We start from the raw sequence: 25862 nt of genomic DNA, 5'->3' as shown, positions 1-25862 counted from the left end.
GATGGGCTAGGCTTGTGTTCATTAATGGTGCTGTCCTGAAGACTAACAGTCACTGATGTGATCTGGTGTTGCTTTGTAAAGGCAACAGAAAATCAAAACATGGAAAGCACAGAGCAATAAGCAGTCACACAAGGGAAGCAGTACTATGCACATGCTATTAATATGCAAAAGCTCCCTAGAGTTCAAGCACTAAATAACAGTATACATGTCCCTAAATTAGTAATCATCAAAGTTAGAGGAAAATATTTAAATAGAATTAATTAGATTAATTTCTCCCTTAGTTATATTTTAATAGAAATTTTTAACCAAAACATGTAATCACTATTTGCTTCCTTCCATTTGACCCTATAACCTAAATCTAGGTCCTGATAGCCTGCTGTCCTTGTTAGATAGATACAGGAGGAATTCAACTATACCTCACACTGGCTTTCCTCAATGCCTGGAATATCTTCCTTCTTCTTACGCCTACCCAAAGAGTTCTTCCCTTCATTTAAGTGGCAATCCAAGGACCACCTTCTGCATGAAGTCTTTCTTGATTTTCCCTTAGTACCCTCCTTCCCATAATACATTTTATTTAATAGTTTGTGTGTATATTTACCACCTTTATATTTATGCCCTCCATAATTTATTTTTTCTTGTTTTCTCCTCCATTGCAATAAGCTCATTGCAAGTAGGGATTGTTTAATTCCTTGTACTTGTATCCCTAGCATTTAACTCAGTGCCTGGCACACAGGAGATGCTTAATACTTCCTGAAGGATTGATGCAAAGGTGGGTTCTCTTTGTTTATGCTCCCCTCCTCCCAGAGAAGCCAGGTGCACAACACAACTCTGCATATTCATACTCCTTTCCCTTCCCACATACCCCCATCCAAACTGAAACTAGGCTAGAAAGGGCAAGGCTTGGGGATGAGTTGGACAGAATCAAAAGTTAGAGACAGTGTGCTTGCAGGAGTACTTGAATGGATATATTCTTCCCCTTTCTATACTTCACTTTACAGTTAGGAGTTTGGAGATTAAGGCTGCAGCTCTATCTTATGTCATATTTATTTGTGCAGGTCTTATCCTTTTAGACCGTAAGCTCTTTGAGGGCAGAAACTATGTTCTTTTTTCATTTTTGTATCTCTAGTGCTTTGCAGATGGAAGTTAAATGTTTTTAATTGAATTTCTCATCATTTCAAATGAAAAACTCCTCCTCCTTGGGTACCATTTGCTTTGAACTCCATCTTTAGTTATTATGCAAGGTGGTCTTGAAAGGAAGATTGGTTGTTCAATCTCCATTTTTTTGGAAAAGAAAAAAAATGAGAAATGGGGATTTGAGATGTTCAGGGGAATGGCAAGCTGATGAAAGAGACTGGAATGGAATAGAGCCATTGACATTACTTAGCTGCTGCAGGACAACCTGTCTTTTGCATGAGAAATTTAAATAGCATCATTATAGCCTCTGAGTATCCCTGAGATACTTAGAGACCCGCTTTTCCATCATAATGAATCCAATTAAGCATTTATGATTGAAATTATGCAGGAAAAACTCATGATGGCTCATCCACTGCTCACCCTCTTATGGACATATAATCTGAAGAAGCAATGATTAGGGAGTATCAAAGACAGGAAAATTATTGAAAGGCAATTTTCTCCCACCTGATTGGTTACAAAATGTGAAGAAGGAAAAAGAATATCAAAATGCTAGCAAGCAGTTCATTTTCACTATGTCTAAGATTAGAGACTTTCTCTAGAGCATATGTACATTGGTACTATCAAACTCACCCTCATGTGCCCTCTCAAAAGATATTCAAAAGGTCAAAAAGAAGTGAAGAAGCATCTCTCCAAAGGTACAAGAAAGCCAAAAACACACTTTCAGAATGGCTTACAAATTACATTACCAATTTCTTTTCTTCCTTCCTTCTTTCCTCTGTTTTCTTCCTTTCCTTCCTTTCTTTTTCTTTCTTTTCTTCCTCCTTTTCTTCACCCATCTTTTCTTTCTTTCCTTCCTTTCTTTTTCTTTCCTTCTTTCCTCCCTCCATCTCTTTCTTTCCTTCCTCCCTTTCTTCTTTTCTGTCTTTTCTTCTTTCCTTTCTTCCTTTTTTATTTCCTTTTTCTTCCTTCCTTCCTTAATACTTTTATTTCAGCCAACATGAATGCTTTCATAATATTTAGGGGCAAACCAAAGATATTGCTTTCTTATTATAACTGGCAAAAAAATTACACAGAATTAATTATTTTGCTACATGCTGATAGGGAGCTTCTGTAGCCTGTTCTTAGTATAAATTTGTTTTCTTAAGTCTTTTCTCCTTTTCAAGTATTATATTTTACATTCTTTATAAAAATCTGGGTTTTCATAAGTAGGCAGAGGCATTCTTTTAATGGTGAATTTTCCTCCCAACATTTTACCATCTTAAAAAAGCCAGAGTCCTTTGAAGCATTTGATGAGATCTTGCACTTGATAAGAATTCTTCTCCCCTCGTGTTCTCTCTCATAAACCTTGGAATCAAAAGATATCCTCTCTGTCTGTCTGTCTCTCTCTCAGATAAAGCTGTTCATCCAGCTCTATCTATTTAGGTGACCCATCAATCAATTTTCCTGGTAACATTAATACTAATCTCCCCTTTTGAGTCCTGTGGATTAGTCAGAGGCCTGACTGTGGATGCCTATTCTGTACAAATGTCAGAAGGCTTAAGATTGTAAAAATCCCTTTGACATAAATTATAAAAATGAAAAGGCCATAATAAAGGTACTTTGTTTTCCACTTTGTGTCCCCTGTGGCTATCACAGTGACTTGCACATAGTAGGTCCTTAATCCATACTTATTAAAGACAGAGTCATGACCCAAAAATATAAGACTAAATGAATCAGTGGTTCTGCTAACTATAGATCTTGTTCAACACATTTCCAGAAGGTAGGGCCATTTAAAATGGTTCGGTGGCCACTATCTTGTTTTAAGTTTGAATACTGCATTGAGCTAGTTATCTTTTTGTCATGTGTCAAACTTGATCAAAATCAGCGCCCCATAAATGTTCTCATGGAACAGGCATAAGAAATGCCAAGCAGTCAATACGCAACACAACATCACTTTGTTCAGTCAATAAAAGTAGAAACCATAGAAACCATCAGTTCTTAATTAGAGGTTTAAGACAAGTGGCTCTTAAACTTTCTCCAGCTGCGGCCCATAAAACAAAAACCCAGTTACTCCCTTCCCCAACAATCTATACTTGTCATTGTGAAATAAGCTTGCCAGAATCAATGAGAAGACTGGTGCTAATTTTGAAAAGACACCAATACAAGTCATCAGATTGAGAGAGTAAGAAGAAGAATGAGAGAGTGAAAGGAGACATTAAATGTTTACTGGGCACCATGTGCAGTGCTAAGAGCTGGGGATACAAAAACAAGTAAGCAAAACAGTCCCTGCCCTCAAGGAGCTAACATTCTAAGGGGGTGGGGAGAGCTGGAAAGAGAATTATTAGGGAGAGGAGCCAGGAAGCATGGTGTGGAGATGACTGGGAAGTGACATGGAGACCCGGTTCTGGGCAAGACAAGGTAAAAATTTAGCTATCACATCTCAGGGAGATTCTAGGGGTGGAATCCAAGGTTCCTGTGGGGAGGAGGCAGGGGTGATAGCTGGAGTGGAAACAATATAGTATGGAGATGATATAATGTGGAGACGGTAATATTAATATAACAATGATGATAATAATATTAGGGAGCACTTATATGGAACTTTAAGGTTTGCAAACATTTGGTTTATACATATTATTTCATTTGATACTTACAACTATTATTATCCCCATTTTACAGATGAAGAAACTGAGGCTGGCACAGGTTAAGGAACTTGCTCAGGGTCACACAGCTAGTTACGTGTCTGAGGCAGGATTTGAACTGAGATCATTTTTTTTCTGATTCCAAATCTGGCATCCTGTGATGAGATGCTACCTACATTAATACTATAAGAAAACCACTTGTGGAGCACAGAGAACCTATGGAGATCACACTCTGAGATGAACTGAGACGAATCTCACGCTTTAAACTTGGACAACTGGTGATGGTATTAATGGATAAAACATGTCCAAGAGGTAAATAAGGTTTGGTCAGCCTGAGATCAAACACGTTTAGATTAAGATAATGAGATATCTATTTAGTAATGTTCAACAGGCTGTTAAAGTCAGGGGATCAGAATGTGAGAGAGAGGTATAAAGACAGAAAGTTAGCCACATAAAGATTACAGCTGGGACCCCAGAAAGGGATGAGTTCACCGGGGATAATGTATAAAGAGAGCAGGGAGGGAAAAATTAAGTATGGAAGCTTGGGGGGATGCCCATGTTTAGGAGGAGAAGATAGACTAGGAGAAAAATGAACTACTTAGGTATTGTGGAAAACAAAAGAAGAGAAAATGTTAACAAATAGAATTGTCCGTAATGTTAAAAGCTGCAGAAAGGTCAGAGTCGGACGACTAAGCAGAAGTCTGGACTTGGTGATTCAGAAGTCATGATTAATTTTGAAGGCAGCAGCTTCAGTAGTGGTAGAGCTGAAGGGAAGGCAAGTCAAAAAGCACATTTCCATGAACTAAATCTCTAAGTGAATGAATTTCTTAGGGAGGTGAGTACCATTTAGCATATTTGACTTGGGTCTCCATTTCCAAGGCTTCTTCTCCCTCCTTCCAGGAATTTACATTCAACCAATCTATCAATCAATCAATAAACATTTGTGAAGCATCTACTATGTGCCAGGCACTGACCAAAGTGCTGGAGATACAAAAATGGGCAAAAGACAGTCCCTGCCCTCAAGGAAGTTACAATCTAATGTACACACACATACATACATACATATATATGCATATATATTATACATATGAAGAAAGCCATCTACAAGATGGACAGGAAATAATTAACAGAGGGAAAGCTTTAGAATTAAGAAGGGTTGGGGAAGGCTTCCAGTGAAAGATGGGATTTTAGTTGGTACCTAAATGAAGCTGGGGAAGTCAGGAGACACAGCAGAAGAGCAAGAACATTTCAGCCAGAGAAAATGCCTGGAGCTGAAATATGGAGTGTCTTGTTCATGGAAAAACCAGGAGGTCATTCCACTTGGTAAGGTGCTCAAAACATTGATCTGCTTAGTCACTCATTCTTTCATTCATTCAGCAAACACTATTTAAATTTCATTTAATATGAAGTGACTAGGACCTAGAGTGGATTGGGTTAGTTTCTAGAAGAGAGACAAAGATTTTTTTTTTCCTTTCAGAGAGTCCTTGCTGTTATAGAGCTTACAAACAATTAGGGTAAAGAAAACAAATAGATAAATATAATGCAAATTGTAATGTGATGGATGTTAACTTAAGGAGTCAGCCTAAGGACAGATATGTCTTTCAAAGGAAGATGTAGCAATCTAAATAGAAAGTATTTTTAAAGTACTAAAGAAAAAAAAGAATCAAAGATCTAGGAATTTTTAGTAGGCATCGGGAGAGCTAAAGCAAAGACTTTTTCATTTTAATTTTAACAAGATGGGGGACCCTGTCATTCATGTACCACAGTTTCTTGATGACACTTACTGAGACCAGGGTGTCAGTAGAGGATGTCTTCTTGGTTGGCCACTTTGATCACCTGATCAATCTCCATTAGCCTCTTTCTTGGAGAGTCATATCAAAACTGTCACTTGTGCATCAAAACCTCACTCTTTGGATGATGAACAGGTTAGGATTAAAAGTGCAATCCTTTCAATCACTGAAAGAGAAAAGGCCTAGATATATGGATTTGGGACTCATCTGCACAATTATATAGAGAGTTAACAGAGTAAGGAGAAACGAGAAGAGGCCCCAAGATAGGGCCTTGAATGATGTCTGGGGTTCAGGGTGAAAGACAGATGCTAATCCAGCAAAAGAGACTTAGAAGAATTAGTTAGACAAATTAAAGGAAGTCTAAGAGAGAAATGAGTCACAAGAGCCAAAAGAGGATTAAATATCCGGGAGGAAGAAAAATTAGTCAGCTGTCAAAAATTATAGAGAGATCCAGTAGAATGAGAGCTGAAATAAGACCATTAGATATAGAGTTTGTCTGTGAAAGGGGAAAAGGATATGAGTCTATACCATGAGAAGATGGGCATGGTGTGTATATATATATATATATTTTTATATATATATATATATGTGTGTGTGTGTGTGTGTGTGTGTGTGGTGTGTGTATGTGTGTGAGGACTAAGAATATATATAATATAATTAATATTATATATATATATATACATATATATGTGTGTGTACACACACACACACACACACACACACACACACACACATATATATATATATATATATATATGGTTTAAGGACGGGGGAGATGTGAGCATGTAGGTATGGCATGGATAAAGAGAGATTAAATATAGGAAATGGGAGAAAGAGAGAGACTGAAACCAAGAGTGAGTAAGCATGATCAAAATTATTAAAGGGACTATACCTGAGGGATATAGGAAAGGTAGGACCAAGGGCACAATTAGAAGAACTGACCTTGACAAGAAGGGTCATTTCTTTCCTGAAGGCCTGGAGCAAAGAAGGGCAGAGTCAGACATTATGTAGAAAGATTTGGGAGGTCCAGAGTCAGGGAGAAGGGAGACCTTAAGGCTGATTTTCTCAGTAAAGTAGAAAGCAAGATCTGCTGATTGAGTGGTATAAAGGATTTTAAAAAAGAAAAGAAGATTGGAATCCGTTACTTCACAAAGTATGATTTAGGGTCAGTTAGAGAAAGATAAAAGTAGTGACAGCCTTGTGTAAAAAAAAAAAAGTTTCTACCAGATCCATTTGGCATAGTTGTTTTCAAGTTAAGAGAAGAGATAGCTCATGGTAGGGGTAATGCAGAATATAAGTGATAACATGTAAATTAGGTAAAGGATTCAAAGATAGAGGACAATGTAGAGTTGAACTGGTTACCTATAAGGTCAAGACAATGAAAGCAAAAAAGTGAGTCTAAACATGGATGATGGAATAGAATAAGAAGGCATAATCAGACTAGAGATCTCAATTAGAGTGAAGGATATGTTTAAGAGGAATGAGGCAGAGGGAAAGATGGAAGGATAGGAGATTGTGATCAGTGAGAGTTTTATAACTCAAAATCACATAGGTAGCATAGCTACAGGTAATAGTAAGATCTAAAGTAGAACCATCCTTATGGGTGGTGGAAATGGAGTGAACATGTACGTCATGGAAGATGGTTGATGAAGTGAAAGGGAGTCAGTCAAACATTTATTAAACACTTAATATATTCTAGGCACTATGCAAAATTCTGGATACAGAAAGAAAGCGAAAAACAAGGTCCCTCTCCTTGAAGAGATTATATTCTAATAGGAGATAACATGTAAACAACTATGTACATACTAGATATATGCAGTTTAAATGAAAGGTAAGCTCGGAGGAAAGGCACTAAATGGGGAGGGATGGTGGTGGTGGGACCAGAAGAAGTGTCTTGCGGAAGATAGGATTTGAGCTAAATGATGATGATGACGATGATGATATGACAACAGCTAGTGATAATATAGTGCTTTCCAGGGTTGTTGTGAGGTTAAAATGAGACAATATCTGTAAATCACTTTGCAAACAGGTGCCTCCCCCTCTTGGTCATCTACACTGGTTGCTGCTCATGCAGATCAGTTAGGAGAAGGGGGTAGTGTTCAGTTGCCAGGCTGAAATCAAAAGCGTAAAATTCAGGATCTGAGGGGAAATGGCCACAACAAATACAAGGAAAAAAAAACACAAGGAATCAATAACAAAATATCTAGGCAAGGCCTGGAACATAAGAGAGCACAGGCTCATATTCTGGAGAGCTAGATGTTGAGTATAATTCAGGGTCAGAAGGCACAGTCAGAGAAGTAGATGATCCATAATGAAGACAATACCTGGGAACCTCAGTTACCTAATCCCACCTGGTAGAATCTTCTCCATTTGACCCTGATTTAGAGTCTATATAGGGTGCTGGGCCTCAAGTCAGGAAGACTCATCTTCCTGAGTTTAAATCTGGCCTCAGACACTTACTAGCTGTGTCGCCCTGGGCTTAATCCTGTTTGCCTCAGTTCCTCTATTTGTAAAATGAGCTGGAGAAGGAAATGGTAAAACATTCCAATATCTTTGCCAAGAAAACCTCAAATGGAGTCATAAAGAGTCAGACACGACTGGAAATGACTCAACAACAAAAGTGTTACAGATGTACCCGTTTTCCTGCTATATCCTGAAAGGATTCTTATAGACCAGGGATTCTAACATTTCTTTTGTCATGGATCACTTTGGCATCCTGGTGAAACCCCTTCTGAGAATAATTTAAAAAAACATAGCAGGAGGAAATGCTAAATTTCAGGGGATGGTGAAATGGCTTTCATTTTACCTACAAATGACAACTCTGAATCACCAGGATCAGGGAAGGAGAAGGCAGGAATTTTCTTAAAGCTTCAAGATGTAATTTCCCGCCCCCCTCCCCTCCAAGTTCCTGAATCCCCTGAAAATCTACCACAAACCCTCTTGGAGGTCTATGGACCTCAGGTAAAGTATACCTGTTACAGACAATGGATCATGAGAGTTCACTTAAAGCTTCTTTGAGAAAATGTCAAGGTGAAAACTCTGCTTTAAAACACATCAGCAAAGGTTTACATGGAAGAGAGAAATCAAGCCCCAAAGGAATTGAGAGGGAGGAAAAAGAAGCAGAGCTTTGCAGATATATGGAAAGAGAGAAAATTATTTCATTTTTTCTAAATAAGCTTTCTATTAAATCATAATTAAGGGAATATTCACTCTAAAACACTTAGAAATGTATAACCCCTCCCTTCCAATAAAGGACTCACAAGAATTACCAACTAATAATGTCACCTTGGTGGTACACAACTATCATTAATCCTGGAGATAAGAAATACTTCCACTCTGTTACATACAGCCTGGAGCTGGAGAAGTACTTGTGACTTCCAGGGCTGTTTTCCTCTGTGAATTCCAAGCATCATTACAGCTGGTAACAGTTTTCTCAAATTCTCTTTTGTGCCAATGATAAAATGGAGCAGGCCCAACCAGTGTCCAGAAAATCATTCCAATTCAATAATCCAATTACTTTTTTCAGTTTCTTTTTCCAGAACTGGCTTCTTTTATAGTTGAGGATAATGTGAAAATGAGAGTATGTTACTCTAAAGAATATTCTACTATGATATATTACAAATGATACCTTTTATTAAAAAGGGCTTGAGCATTTAGCACGATTCTTGGTATGTATCAATCGATCAACAGGTATTTATCAACAAGCACCTAACATAGTGCTGGGAATAGAAATATAATAATAATTGTATTATATAATTAATAAATAGATAATTAAAATGTATATATGTGATAGCATTATATTATAATTATATGTTATACAACAATATATAATTACATAATAATATAATAAAAATATATGTCCTTGCCCTCATGGAGCTTTAATTCTCCTATAACAGAAACAAAATAATATTCAGAGATAAAGCATATCTATGTAAACTTGTTTGAAATTACATACACTTCCTATCTCCTAAACAAGTTTCAAGTCACTTGCAGTGTAATGGCACCTAGAGGCATCATAAAGCCATAGATACACATGGGATCATTTCTTCCTTTCACACCAATGAGTGCACAGTGTCTGAGTATGGACATAAAGTAGTTTCTTCTGCCTTCTTCCCACATTTACTACTTCAGTTACTCCCAGTTAAATGATTTTTCAGCAGCTCATAAAGCCCTATGTAACTGTAGGGTCCAATCTTTTTTTTCCTATAGTGGAAAAAATAGCAATCCCCGTACTTTAACACCAGCTCCCTTGATTGAACCTATAAATTATAGCCCTAAATCATGGATTTTTATCCTTTTTGTGTCATATGGTGAAGCCTACAGACTCGGTTTCTGAATAATTTAAAATGCATAAAACATATAGGATTACAAAGGAAATTATATTGAAATGCATTTTTATATATATATGCGTATATGTACACACATACATATATACACAGTCAGCATACATATACCTATATATATTTATGTATATATATATAATTCCTAGATGCTGTCTCACAAACCTCTGTCTTACACAACACTAATTGCTGGGAAGGCCATTGGTTTGTAATGTTACTTCATAATAGTATGGCACAGAGAAGATATGGGTACAAAGTTTAGAAGAGAAGAAAGGAGTAGAGAAAAGATATTCTCAGCCCTCAGCCACTGACAATATAGTGCCTCCTGGGGCTTGTGTGAACTGGAGGCTGAGGAACTGGGGAATTCTAGGTGACACAAGAGAGTAATTCAATATGGAGAGAACACATCTGATTCTATGTAGAATTCAGGTGTTTACAGGAACAATCCTCATGATATTTATTCTAGTTAAAACAGTTAAAGAAAATAGATGGTATATTTATCAGTGTCGGGTTGAGAGTACTGCTGCCATTGTGGTCAGTGTTCTTCAGTTGGACAGGTCCCTGGATGATAAGTTAGGCCTCACTGGCATTCTTATATTTCAGGAAGTACACATTCTGGAGCCTGAGGACTCTGCCCCTACACCTGGCAATATCACCACTGAGTTGATGGCGATCAATAGAAATCACTCCTTCCCTGCCTCTTCCTACTCAGACAGGAATTCTAATTCACAGAAGGCACAAACTGCATTTATGACCTATACCCTGCTTGCAACAGACTGATGCAATTATATATATTTTAAAGCACTTTAAGGTTTGCACAGTTCTTTCTTCATAAGCATTCTACAACAGAGACAGCAAGTGTTATTGTCCAACAATTTCAGAGATGAGGAAATTGAAGCAGTTAAATGATTTGTCCATAAAGCCACTTAGTGTATGAGACAGGATTCAAACCCAAATCTGGGCCCAAGCCTATGGTGCTATCCATGCTGGCTCTCAATATAAGCCTCATCACTTCTATTATTTTTTGTTAAAAGCCATTTCAATTTTTTTTTTGTAATTGAATATTTGTTCCAAAGAGCAACCCATCAAAAGGCCGTAACATTTTTTCGTCCTCAATAAAAATGTTCCTTAAAGCTAACTTCCATCTTTTCCAAAGTATGTAAATGGACACTTAGGGGAGAAATATAACCTTGGAAAAAATTCTGGGTAAAGATCATAAAATCTCTTTCTCTCTCTCTGTCTCCCTCTTCCCCCTTTCCAGTCTCTCCCTCCTACCTACGATCTTTCCCTCTCTTACCAACCTCCCTCCCTCCTTCTCTCTTCCATCGTCTTCTTCCACCCTTCTTTGGGATTTCCTCCTCTTTTCCCATTCTCCTCTGTGACCTTTCTCACCACCATTCTCTGTGATCTCCTCTCTCCCTCATCCTCTTCCTCTCTTATGCCTCCCTCTCTCTCACCTTCCTCTTTCACCCTACCATCCCCCATCTTCCACCCCCTTCTCTCCTACCTACCTTTATCTTTCTCTATCTCTCATCCTCCTGTCTGTCTCTCCCCCACCCTTATTTCTCACTCTCTCTCTGCTCCCTTTCCTCTTCCCTTTTTTCTCTCATTCATTCTCAGACTTGTGCCATTAAATTTTTCTAAGTCTGAAAACAAAATTGCTTAGAATTCCACACTGTGACAACTCATCATAGTCTCTCCTTTCACTAAACACATCTATTTTAAAAAGCAATATAATTCATTCAGGAAACTATATGTGGGAAGCAGGAAGAATGCTGTTTGAAGAGTAATTCACTTTGATTAGAGACAATGGTGCTTTGAACCCAGCAGGTGGGCTTGCCATGGTGACCACTGCCCATCCTGGGACAGAATGAGCAAATCTCTTTTATAAAGGTTGGAGGTAATTTAGTTTCCAGTTTCCTGATGAAGACTTTGATGCCCAGCCTGCCTGCAAGAAGCTGGCAGGAACAGAGTGTTATAGGTGGGAGATTTTGTAAGGAAAAAAGAACCAGCATCGCAGCCTCAAAGACATGTAGGTCTGTAAACATATCCAAAGTGGTATCTGTAGGATTTGAAATTAGTCCATCAGTACAAGGCTTTCTGGCCATTGGGCAATTAGCTAAAAGGTCCAACACAGAAGATGGACAGCAAGCAGAGTCCTGGGTGTATATTTTTTTGTTACATTGTCTTAATAGTTTGGCTAACCAACCAGTGTAAGAATTGAGCCACTGAAAATTTCATTGCAATTATCTGGCACACGGGAAACTCGCCTTTGGGTGTGATTACACAGAAGCAAGAACACTGAGCAAATTGAATCTGACTCCTTTTCAGCTCTGTGAATCTTTGGATGGATCACAAAGTAACTTCTCATGCTGGAGACACAGTGCTTTTTGTCAATCCTATTTACTGTTACAATGAATACTGCATATGACATGGATGTTATTAATATAACAGGGAGATGATATGTTTTACTGAGACCTGGGTGAGGAAAGCCTAAGGAATGTTGGGTCAACCCCTTTCTGGTAGAGGCTGTATGACAGAGCAGAAAGAACCCTTACTTTACACTTGACACTAGCTGTGTGACCCTGGGCAAGTCACTTAACCCTGAATGCCTCAGCAAAAACAGCAGCAGCAGCAGCAACAACCTCTTACTTTACAGTCAGAGGATCTGAGTTCAAAACAGTGCCTCTATCACTGGCTACTTGTGTGACCTTGGGTAAGTCACATAACTTCTCTGACCCTCAGATTCCCTACCTGTAAATTGAGGAGGTTGGATTAGATGGCCTCTAAAATCCCTTTCTATTTTAAAAGTATGAGCCTATGGATTCACAGGCAGACATGGACAAATATCACACAGGATGGGCAGATGGACATAGGCTGTGACTCGTCACTGAACTACACACAATTGCGAGAGCACAGAACAGTGGAGCATAATAAATATTGGTCTGGGAAAATAGTGAACTTTCAGGTGACTGATTGCATAGCCCTTTGCAGTTACCACATGTTTTCCTTTTATTGTTCAATCATTTTTTCAGTCATGTCCGACTTTTTGTGACCCCATTTTGGGTATTCTTGGCAAAGATACTAGAGTGGTTTTGCCATTTCCTTTTCCAGCCCATTTTACCGATGAGGAAACTGAGGCAAAAAGGGTTAAGTGGCTTGCCCAGGGTCACATCGCTAGTAAGTATCTGAGGCTGGACTTGAACACAGGAAAAGAAGTGGTCCTGACTCCAGACCCAGCATTCTAGCTACTGTACCACCTAGCTGCCCAATGAATTTTCCCATACATTATCTCATTTGAGTTTAACAATAACATCTGAGATAGGTCAGGTAAGTATTTTGTGTCTATACAGGTTAAGTTTGAAGGGTTTCCAAGCATTGATCCCATCAGACTTCACTGATCTTTTGTGAGTCTGAGCACATCTGACTAAAAACCTAAAAAGAGTAAGGAAAACAGGACACATCTTCAGAAGCTGCTATCCTTATGACAGCGAAGTGACTGCAGTCATCAGGCATCAAATGAGGGCCCATAACAATTATCCATTTCAATGTGACTCAGATAATGTGGCTCATTCTCCAATATAGCTATTGCCGGGGCAAGTTGCATTGTGGTTATATTCATGAGGATTTTGTAACCTTTGAAATAAAAAAAATGACTGGTAACTTAATAGGCTGCTGGGGCTAGAGTTTGATGACCATATGTTATCCATCTCTTTTGAGGATGAAGCAAAAGGAAATAGGTTTAAACTGAAGCAAACCGCATTTAAAACTTAAGGAAAAACTTCCAGACAGGGAAGAGTGGAATGCCCAGAAGTGAGATGCCTAAGGGAAATGGTGGAATCTCATCTATTTAACTTTAAAAATAGAAGGCCCATTTCCCCCTTATTTTCAGCCAACCTTAAGAGTGTTTTGTTCGGCTTCCCTTCCTAAGGATAGGGAGATGTAGCATCTTAAGTAGATACTGTCCTAATATAGTCATATTCCTGTCTTGGGATAGTGATGTATTAAAAAAATTCAGAGCACAACTTTAAAAACTCTTTGCACTGACTGCCTCCGAAGAGATGCTTTTTGATAGAAGAACATTGCCAGAAAGATACTTTCAGGCTCTGGTGAGAAGGGTACAGTTAGTCATGCAAAATGTTATATACTGCAAGCAGCAGATCTCATGGGCAAGCAAATCATGTTTCATAAGAAACAGCAAAGAAAATGACGATGCATGGACAACCCTGGGTAATTTATAGACACGATTTATAAAACCTAAGACCAAAAAGCAGCTATTATGACTTGTAATGATTGCCATTTTCTACTGCATCAAGTTTAAACTCATCCTAGCTTTTAAAGCCTTCTTGACCCAAGCCTATATATCCAAACTTCCTTTCCAATATACATCCTCCGAGCCAGGAAATCCAATGTCTTCATTATCTCCCAGAGCAGCCATCTGGTTCCTGACTCATAACTTTGCTCGTGATATCACCTGGCTCCCATCTCCCAGGCTGGGGTATCCTATCCATTTCTCTCTGCCTCTCCAGATACTATCTGTATTTTAAGGACTACCTCAATTTTTATGAAGCCTTCCCCAACAAATCTGGTCCCTTACTGATTCTTCCTTGGTCTAACAACCCCAAATATTTATAATTAAAGGACCATACACCTTATCACTAGATGGCATATTAGAGATTATCTACGTATACGTAGTGGGCACTTGAAAAATTATTTTAATTTAGTCTAGCACAAAGCTCTTGTTTTACAGTTAAGGAAATTATAGCTCAGAAATGTCAAGTAATTTGTCTAAGGTCACACAGGTGAGAAATAGCAAAACTACTTGGGATCTGAACCCAGGTCCTCTGTCTAGCATATTTTGGTCCTTCATTATATTCTGTCTTTTACTATCCTCTAAGCACTGGGCTTGGAATCAGGGAGATTCATCTTCATGAGTTCAAATCCGGCTTCAGACACTTACCAGCTGTGATTCTGGGCAAGTCACTTAACTCTGTTTGCCTCAGATTCTCATTTGTAGAATGGGCTGGAGAAGTAATTGGCAAACGATTACTGTATCTTTGCCAAGAAAACCCCAAATGAGTCAGACATGACTGAAATGACTCAACAACAAATTCTTTCACATAAGTAAGTTTTGTCTTTTCAGTTAGAATATGAGGTCCTCAAAAAACAGGGACTGCTTTATATTTTAGGTGTTCTACAATGCCTATCAAAATGCTGAGCACATGGTAGGTAGTCAGCAAACATTTATTGATTTGGATTTCTGTAAGTGGCCAGAACAACTAGCAAATTTCGAGGTAATATGGCAAGGAACGTAGAGAGCTCCTTGAGTCGGAAAGACTTGGCTTCAAATTCTGGTTCCATTACATACTGGCTTTGTGACTTTTGACAAGTCACTGAACCTCTGTGTCTCAGGCAATTCTCTAATATGATAAGTTGCAGAGAAAGCCCCTCTTTGACATCATAATGATATGCTTCCATGATCACACCAAAGACATCCCGAGTTCTGATATCTTTTGGTTCCTTTTGGTTTGTGGAACTCAGAGGCACAATCATAAGACTAAGTTATGAACATTTGTATGATGACGTGTTTTGAGTATGAAAGGTTGATAAATTACAGGTGCACAGGATGCTTTACTAGATAAACACCCAGGTACTTTAAAAAAATAGCTTTACTTTCCAATAAGAGCATACAATGCTTTAATACTTGAAGAACGTATGATACCACTGGTGTAGGTAATTTCTCCAGGCAAATCACAACCCCTTTATAACTTAATACATGTTCTTGAGTGCGACTGTGACCAAGGAATTTATGGACAGCATAGTGTTGAACCTTATTCATTTTAGCAAGACTGGTCCTTCTACAGTTTAAGACTCAGTCTGAGGCCTGCCACAACTTCTTAGCAAACTGGCTTTCAGTTTTTCCTGTTGCTTCTGAGAGCTCAGGGTCATCTTCACATCACGATAAGGCATAGGAGGTGATCATTAGTGGGTATAGGAGGATTCCAGGGACTATAAACAGCAAACATAGTATAAGAGTGTGATGTGTTAGATAATAATTCACATTTACCTAGCATTTTCCACTTATAAAATGGTTTCCTTACAACCCTCTAGAGGGGAAGGCAGTACAAGTATTATCACCCTTATCTTAGAGAGGGGGAATCTGAGTATCAGAGAGATAAAGTGATATGTCCAGTATCATGCTGTAAGTGGTCAGACCATGAGTTGAACCCATGTTTTCTGACTCCAAGTCCGATGTACCGTGCTGCAAAACAAAACCATGCTGGTGTCCAAGTGTTGGCCTGCTTCAAGGTGCAGCTAGAGGTGGAATAAGAAATTGTTGCACTGGTAGTGTGTTGCTTTACTCTTTCTCATTATAGAAGACTTTCCAGGGACTAGAGTCTTAAAGAAAGAAATATATTCCTTTGTGTCACTCGCTCTTCACAAACACTCCCCCTCACCATTTCTATTATAAGAAGTTTTTGTTTTATAGCAAAAAGATCAAGATTAGTCACACCTCGAAAAAAAATGAAATGTATTCCATAATCAAGCAGCCCACAACATCCAATCTGGTGGGAAAGCACCTGACTTGAAGTCCAAGGTCCCGGATTCAAGTTCTAGGGCCATAATTTACTAAGTGCTTGAGATCTGGCAAATTTTGTTGACCTCTCTGGACTTCAGTTTGCTCATTAAATAACTAGGGATTATAATGCCTGTTCTGACTATGTCATAATGTCATGATATGACGGATGAGCTTGGAAAACCACAAAGTAATATACAAATTATCATTGTTATCATTATTCTTATGAGGTATAGTAGATGGAACAGCAGACATGGAGTCAGGAAGACCTGAGTTCAAATCCTGTCTGAGACACTTATTAGCTGTGTGACCCTGGGCAAATCACTAAATCTCTTAGCCTCAGTTTCTTCATCTGTAAAATGAGAATAATAATAGCACCTGCCTCATACGGTTGTTGTAAGGATCAAAAAAGGTAATATTTGAGAAATGTTTTACAAATCTTAAAGTAATAGATAAGTGCTCATTGTTAGTATTATTACTATTTAATGCATACTACAGGATCTACAGTAGTAGGCTACTGTAGTAGTATTACTACTATAATATAACTACTATAATATTACTACTATATATATAACTAACTGCTATAATATTACTACTATATACATAACGGCTATAATATTACTACTATATATATAACGGCTATAATATTACTACTATATACATAACGGCTATAATATTACTACTATATATATAACGGCTATAATATTACTACTATATATATAACGGCTATAATATTACTACTATATATATAACGGCTATAATATTACTACTATACACAACGGCTATAATATTACTACTATACACAACGGCTATAATATTACTACTATATATATAACGGCTATAATATTACTACTATATATATATAACGGCTATAATATTACTACTATATATATAACGGCTATAATATTACTACCATATATAACGGCAATAATATTACTACTATATATATAACGGCTATAACATTACTACCATAACTAACGGCTATAACATTACTACTATATATAACTAACGGCTATAATATTACTACTATATATAACTAACGGCTATAATATTACTACTATATATATAACGGCTATAATATTACTACCATATATATAACGGCTATAATATTACTACCATATATATAACGGCTATAATATTACTACCATATATATATAACGGCTATAATATTACTACCATATATATATAACGGCTATAATATTACTACCATATATATATAACGGCTATAATATTACTACCATATATATAACGGCTATAATATTACTACCATATATATAACGGCTATAATATTACTACTATACACAACGGCTATAATATTACTACTATACACAACGGCTATAATATTACTACTATACACAACTGCTATAATATTACTACTATATAACTACTATAATATTACTACCATATATAAAACGGCTATAATATTACTACCATATATATAACAGCTATAATATTACTACTATATATATAACGGCTATAATATTACTACTATATATATAACGGCTATAATATTACTACCATATATAACGGCTATAATATTACTACCATATATAACTAACTGCTATAATATTACTACTATATATATAACGGCTATAATATTACTACTATATATATAACGGCTATAATATTACTACTATATATATAACGGCTATAATATTACTACCATATATAACGGCTATAATATTACTACTATATATATAACGGCTATAATATTACTACCATATATAACGGCTATAATATTACTACCATATATATAACGGCTATAATATTACTACCATATATATAACGGCTATAATATTACTACCATATATAACGGCTATAATATTACTACCATATATAACGGCTATAATATTACTACCATATATAACGGCTATAATATTACTACTATATATAACTGCTATAATATTATTACTATACAACTACTATAATATTACTAATATACACAACTACTATAATATTACTACTATATACAACTACTATAATATTACTAATATACACAACTACTATAATATTACTAATATATATAACTACTATAATATTACTACTATATATAACTACTATAATATTACTACTATAACATAATATGACTACTATAAATATTAAAAGTATTGTGCTAAATGCTATGGGAAATACTAAATACAGCCCCTGCCCTCAAAGAACTCAAAATCTATTGTGTTAAGCATATATGGTACATATATGACAAAAACAAATAACAACACGTATCAAATTAAAAGGAAAAAACAAGAAAGCAGCTGTCATAAGTAAACTCATGATGAAGCACTAAAGGAATGGTAATGCAGAATGGATGCAAGTAGGTCACTAGAGAGAAAGATCACTAGAATCATGAGAAAGGCTTCTTGGAGGGAGGAATGAATTAACCGAGCCTTATAGAATGAGCAGAATTTGTCTAAGCAGAAAAAGGATAGCATTATAAGTGAGAAGAATGATGTAAGCATTAGATGTAGATACTACATCTCTCTCTGTGTAAGGGGTGGTTTCCACCCCTAACTCAGTATAATCATAGAGGGCCCGGGCGGCTATATTGAAATCAACTGAAAGGCATAAATTAAGTTTGAACCAGTTGCTTAATCAATTTCAGAAAAGCGAAGTGTTTTGATCCTTGAATGAAGACATGATGTCACACGGGAAATGTCTTGTGAGATAAGCTGAGCCAAAAACACCTCTGGGCCTTTTGGTTCCATAGAAATGGAACATTCCTGAAAGGAGGCCAGTTGGGTAATGGCCAAGTCAACGGCCAAAGACTCCTGAAAAGGAATCTCTCTTGGAGGGAGGTGGGGGAGATTGACTTTCTCTTTTCTCAGCCCTGCCACTTCACCCCTACGATGAGGACAAACTGAGACATACTGAGGACAAACTAGAAAGTCGAGGAAAGGACTTGACAAGGATGTCAACCCTCAGAGCCTAGGAAGAAAAGGATTTCCAGAGATCAGGAGGTCTGAGTTCCCCTTGGGCCATATGTGTTTTTTAAGTTTGTACCTGCTCTCCTTTGGGACCTTTTGTACGCACAAAGGGACAGTGCTCCCTCAGTCTTTACTATTGTTATCCTGTTATCCTGTTGTTCAGTGGTTTTTTTCAGTCATGGAGGATTTTCCCTGACTCCATTAGGGTTTTTCTTGACAAAGATACTGGAATGGTTTGTCATTTTCTGCTCCAGCTCATCTTATAGATGAGGAAACAGAGGCAAACAGGATTAAATGACTTGCCCAGGGTCACACAGCTCATAAGTATCTGAGGCCAGATTTGAACTCATGAAGATGAATCTTCCTGACTCCAGGCCAAACACTCCACCTACTCTACCTCCTAGCTGCCCCATCTTTACTATACTTCCTTAGTAAATACCCTTTCTAAAGCCTCATTAACTGGATAATAATAAGTGGGGAGCACACCAACAGGGGCTCCTGAGCTATGATAGAATTAAAAGTTCCAGTCCCTCAGTATTACAACTAGAACCCTATAAGGAGTAGTCAGTAGTCAGCCAGTCTCTGGAGACCTGCACCCTGTTGATTTGAATAGAATTTGAAGAATTAGCCCTGGAGGAGGTGAAACATCTAAACATTTTTTTTAAATCAGTAGATTATATGCTTGAACTAGCACTTCATAAATAAACATCAAAAGCCAAGACCTATGAAGTAAGCCCACCTTAAATAGGAAAACTACTTCAAAAAGAAGTTTCCCATGAGCAACAGACAGCAGAGTTTGAAGTCTCCCACTCTACACCAACCCAAGGCTTCTTGCCAGTCATGTTCACAACCCAAGTGATGCTACAGAACCACAGAAAACTTACATAGGTGGAAAAGAACCCAGGGCTTAAGAACCAATGAAGCCAACTTGATTTGCTTGCATTAAAAATCTCTTATATTTTACAAATCTCATATTTCCATTGCACTTCACTCTGCCTTTGTAGAAAGAAACTGACCAGTCCAGTAGCACCAGAGGACTTAATACCACCTAAGCCTATTTTTCATTGCCATCTCTACAGACATGGAACCTGGAAGAACTGCTCCAGGAGTCAGCACCTATGTATATCTTACTCAGAGGATCTCAAGGTCATTGATTTAAAATTAGAAGGGACCTCAGATCCCTGTAGTCCAACTTTTTCATTTACAGATCAAGAAAATTAGGCTTAGCCAGGTTTCGTGACTTACCCAGTGTCACACTAGTAGTTCTCCTTAGAAGAATAATTTGACACCAAGTCCTCTGTCTCCAGAGCCTTCCCTAACCTCAGGACACCAGGATCTCATGTTTTTCCTCCCATATGTAACAGACATCAACTCGTTTTGCTAGTTTACAAAATAAGTACTGCTAAATCGCTTTTTCTGAATATAAACAAAGTCATTTCAAAGTTTAAAATAATTGGTAGTTGACTTAGGAAATATTTTTAATCCTATCTGAAAATTATGGGAGATAAAGCATCGTCGTCTTTCTCCTTTTTCCCCTTTATTGGTGAGCTAGGAACGATAAACACTTTTAAATTACTATTAAAGGACTCACAAACGCAATTCACTTTCTGATGATCCTGTTACTGTTGCCTCACTAATTTCCTTCAAATATTTTTGTACTTTGGTAATTCAACAAGCATTTATTAAGTGCATTCTATGGTGTTGGGGAGTAGAGATATACGACCAAAAAAAAATCAAAACACATTCCTATATAACTTTAGGTCTTTTCATATGTTCAGTATCTTATTTGATCCTCAAAACAACCTTCTGAGTTACATAGGGCAATTATTATTATCTCCACTTTATGTATGATGAAACTGAGGACTAGACTTAACTAAGATCATCTAAATGGTAAGTAGAGGAGTTGGGCTATAAACCCAGGTCTATTGAATTCCAAGTCCAGTATTTTATCCTCTGCTATGCTTTTATTTCATATGATGGATACTACTGCTGCCAGAACGTAAAGATAAATTACTCCAGCTGGTACTTCAAGACACTCTGAAACAAGCCATATCACCCAAACAAATGTTAAGGGAAAACATGCACCCCTGATTCTATGGCTTCCTTCCATAATCTTTGCTAAGAATGGGTAGCTGAAACCAACTTCCACTCATACAACTTAGAGGTATTTATGACTGAGCATAAAAGCTCAAAGTAGTGTTTTTTTAAATAAAATAATCAAAAGTTGTATCACAGACTGGTAGAGACCCTGATTACTGATCTATTCTAATCACCCTTCCTTCAAATAAACCCACTTCTAAGTTGCCCCAAGTGCAAAGCAGCTTACGTTGGTCTCAAATTTAATCACTTAGCCTCGTTTCATTAGCATACTCAAGAAGCTGTACCAAAGAAAAATGTTTCTATTACTGCTAGAAGCTTGCAAGAAAATGTTTATAATAGAAGGCATAAAGAATTTAAACTGTAATTAAAACCTCTGAATCTTTCTCCCTCCATGCAATATGCATAAGCACACACATTTAAAACATAAAAGCTTCAGATCTATAAAATGTTATATACATGCATGTACATTTCTTCTTAATTAGAGAAGAGAAAATTGAAAACCAAAGAAAGATCATATCAGTGACCATAAATTGCACAATGAGTCAACGGGAAACAGTTTTTGTTTCCCAAGGTTCCTAACTACAATCATCAGACCCAATTTTCTCAACGTTAGAAATGCGAAATACGTCCTAAAATTTCCTCATTACTCCCTTACGTCAATCTCAAAACTAATCAAGCTGTTCCCTCAACTGTGACAAGGCAGACTTAGTTTGGTATAAGTCAATAGCCCATTTAAGGACAATCTTTGACTCAACTATTTCTTTCCATTAATCTTATTGATAAGCTTCCTTTTTTACTAACGCTGCTTCACTCTCAGGGAAATCAATGTCCCCCAAACTCATTATACTACCATAAACACCACTGGAGCATATTACATTCAGAGCCATGAAAATGGATAACAACAAATTTAAGATCTATAAAATGTCAAGAGACTTAAGTCATAATTTAGGTATCTTACCCTACTACTTGGCTGATAGGCAGGCAGGGTGGGTGGCAGAGTGAGAAGTTGGGTATGGGGGAAGCACAACAGGAAGGAAAGTCACTTTGCTCCCTCTAAGCCTCAGGGCTGATTCATGTATGTTGTTGCTAACATACCTGGTCCCCATTTCTGGATGAGGTGACAAAGTATTATACTCACCTTTATTTTTTCTGAATTCCTATCATGCTAACACAAGTTAGTACATAATTGTTGGCTAAATGCTTGAAATACTAGCTTTATCTTCCCAATTCAATTTAACAAATTGATCTATGTTGTTATCTCAGAGGAAACCAAGGTCTATTAAAATAAAGTGACTTGCCAAGGTCATGTAGCCAGTAAGTGACACAGACAAAATTTGAACCCAAATTATTTTTGAATTTCCAATTTCTTAGGCACATAAGTGCTCTCTGAATGCCTGTTGGTAAGTAGATTGGTTATTAATACATCCCTTTTGATCGTGTGGGAACCTCATATCCAGGGTGATAAGGATGCTGAGAAATCCAGGGGATCAGAATGAATGGAGTGAGAAAATATTATGCTCAGTGTCTAGGAAGCCTACCTTTCTCTGTCCTTAAATCAGGTATGATCTTTGTATCATGGTCACCACTTACTATTTCAGAAGGATGTGAGATGAGTAGAAACAGAAGAAGGGAGATAGTGAAAGTCAAAGAGGAAGTAGAGAAAGACCAAGTTCGAAGGAAGATGAAAAATTGGAGAGTGAAACTGTCTTACCTCCACCCCATCCTAGTATCTACCCATGGATTATCACCCGGGAGAACTGTTACACTGACTCCTAATTATGTCTCCATTAGCAGGAAGAATCAAGTCTTCACAGATGGCAGGGTTGGTGATGTTGGCTTTTAAAAGCATCTTTTCCTAATACTATATTGGACTGAAAAGTGAGCAAGCAAATAAATTAGGGAATGTGGCATGGTAGTGGTAGTCATCAAAATCCACTGCCATATTCTTGGACTTGGCCATGGTCTATATGAATACTAAAAAAAAAACTTGCTACTTTTAGCATGTTGTAAATATCCCTAAAAAGGCACCAATGTTAGCTTTGAATTAAATCTGTGTAGTAATTCAATGAACATTTATTGAACAATTGCTCTGTGTAAGAGAACTGTGCTGGGCTCTGAGTGAAGATATATAGATGAATTACATACGTAAGTATTTACAAAAGAGATAGCCTATAATTTTGAGGGGAAGGTAGTTCAGTCTGGAAGGATCAGGGGAACTGGTGTTTGAATTGAGTCTTAGAGGAAACTAGACATTCTAAGAGACGAACATGAATATTGAGGGCATCCCAGATGTGGGAAACAGCTGTTGCAAAAGAGACGAATCCCTCCCTCCATGAGATCATGAAGGGAGAGATATTAAGAGAGGAATGACTTATGACAGAGCCGAGGGGAACAACCATACTCAGGGCAAAGGGGCGGGTGATGATAGAATAAGTGAGAATGAGATAGCCAAGACAAACAGGTAGGAGGAAATCCAGGAGAACAACATCATAATAGCAATGAAAAAAATGAAGTATTCTTGAGAAAGAAGTGCTCAGCAATGTCAAAAGGTCAAGAAAAAGGAAGAACAGTGGAGTCAGCAGTGCAGAGATTGCTAGTAAGTTTACATACAAATTGCTGGGGTAAGAGGCCATATTGCAAGGGGTTGAGAAAAATGACAGCAATGACTGTAAATGATTCTTCAAAGAGTTTGGCAGTGAAGGCGAACGGAAATAGAGAATGGGAGCTTGGAGGAATGACAGGATCAAATGGAGTTTTAAAGATAGTTTAGACCTGATCATTTCTGTAGACAGTGAGGATGACTCTAGGATATAGAGACAGACTAAAGAACAGATGAAGAGAATGAGCAATAAGGTAGACTTCCAGAAGAAATGGGGTATGGAGGCAGGAAGAAGGAACTGTGGGCACAAATAGAGGGCTGGAATTTTGCAAGAAGAAGGGTCATATCTTCTTCAGAAACTGGAGTAAAGAAGGAGAGGAGCGGGTAGAGATGGAGAGTAATTGTAAATGATGGAGTAGATGAAATTCAATTTATCCAATAAACATTTATTAAGAACCTACTATAGTAAAGTGCATTAAGAGACAGCATGGCATACTAGATAGAGAGCTGGACTCTCTGACTTGTATTTGCTATGGGACCCTGTGCAAATAACTTAGTCTTTCACTGCCCTAGACAGCTCTAAAAGACTATAAGCTGCAGAAAAGTTGCCAGCCTGCATTGGTGGAGGCCATTCCTTACCAGCAGCTCCATAAACCAATCAATTCACAGGTCCAGTCTCTATCCCTGTGTGTAAAGTATGATATGCAGTGCTTGGAGTACAAAATAGACAAAAGAGAACAAAACAGGATAGTTCCTGGCCTTGAGGAACTTCTTTGCTACCAAAAAGTACACAGACAAGAAAAATATAGAGTCATTCAGGCAGGAAAAAAGTACTAACCAATGTATGGGAGGTAGTGAAAGGCTTCCTTTAACAAGCTGTACCTGAGTTGAGCCTTGAAAGAAACTAATGATTCTAACAGGCAGGAAAAAAGAGGGAGTGCATTCTAGGCTACTTGTACAAAGCAAAGACATGGAGATGAGAGGTGGACCAGGCCATTGTGGGGAGGGGTGTGATATTGAATAGTTGGGGTCACGGTGAAGGATTTAAAATGCCAGGACAGAAAGTTCATATTTTAGTCTAGAGTCAACGGGAAGAAGTTGCAGAGAGACAAACTGAGGTTTGATTTAAGGGAAAACTCCCCAAATATTAGAGCTAATCAAAAATATAATGGGTGCCTTTCCCCTTACTGGGGGTTTTTAAGCAAATTGGATGACCACATGTATGTTGTCATCGGATTCTTAAACAGAAATGGGCTGGACTACTTACCCTCTGAGGTCCCTTTCAGCCCTGAGATTCTCTGAATTGCAATAGAATGTAATTCTAGTTCAATTGCCACAATTCAAGGAATCAAAGACTCACAGAATTTTAGGGTTGAAAGGGACCTCACACCAGTCTTCTGGTCTAGCTCATATGCAAAAAGATCCATTGCTTTAATCTCAAGCCAACTCTGCTAGAAGACCTCCGATAAAAGGGAAAAGTCAAGGATTGCTGAGGTTTCGAACTTCTGAGTTCATCTTGATTTTTTTTCCTCAGTAGAGAAAGCTCATCTACTGAGAGATGTGGAGGCCTTGTGAGTTTTATGAAAGGGGAAAGTTTGGATCAGCTGATGAAAGGGGAGGAAACCAGTCAATCAGGGAAGAATAGTGAGATTGAGCTGGAGCAGGGGCTCAAGATATTATGTGTATAGTAACTCCATTTGGCATGGTCTTCTAGTTTTCAGAAGCAAGAGAAGAGAAAAGAACATGGTTGGGGTAATTCAGGATAGAGCATTAGCAAGACATG

At 37.6% G+C, this 25862-nt stretch overlaps 1 pseudogene; it reads right to left on the bottom strand.

The window, feature by feature from the left end:
* Nucleotides 1–2221: 2221 nt before the first annotated feature.
* Nucleotides 2222–25862, bottom strand: part of LOC118857579 — a 129964-nt pseudogene continuing 106323 nt past the window's right edge.

This window comes from Trichosurus vulpecula, chromosome 7, assembly GCF_011100635.1.
Source record: "Trichosurus vulpecula isolate mTriVul1 chromosome 7, mTriVul1.pri, whole genome shotgun sequence".
NCBI lineage: Eukaryota > Metazoa > Chordata > Mammalia > Diprotodontia > Phalangeridae > Trichosurus > Trichosurus vulpecula.
The sequence above is the reverse complement of the archived record's forward strand: the minus strand, read 5'-3'. Positions and strand labels throughout refer to the sequence as shown.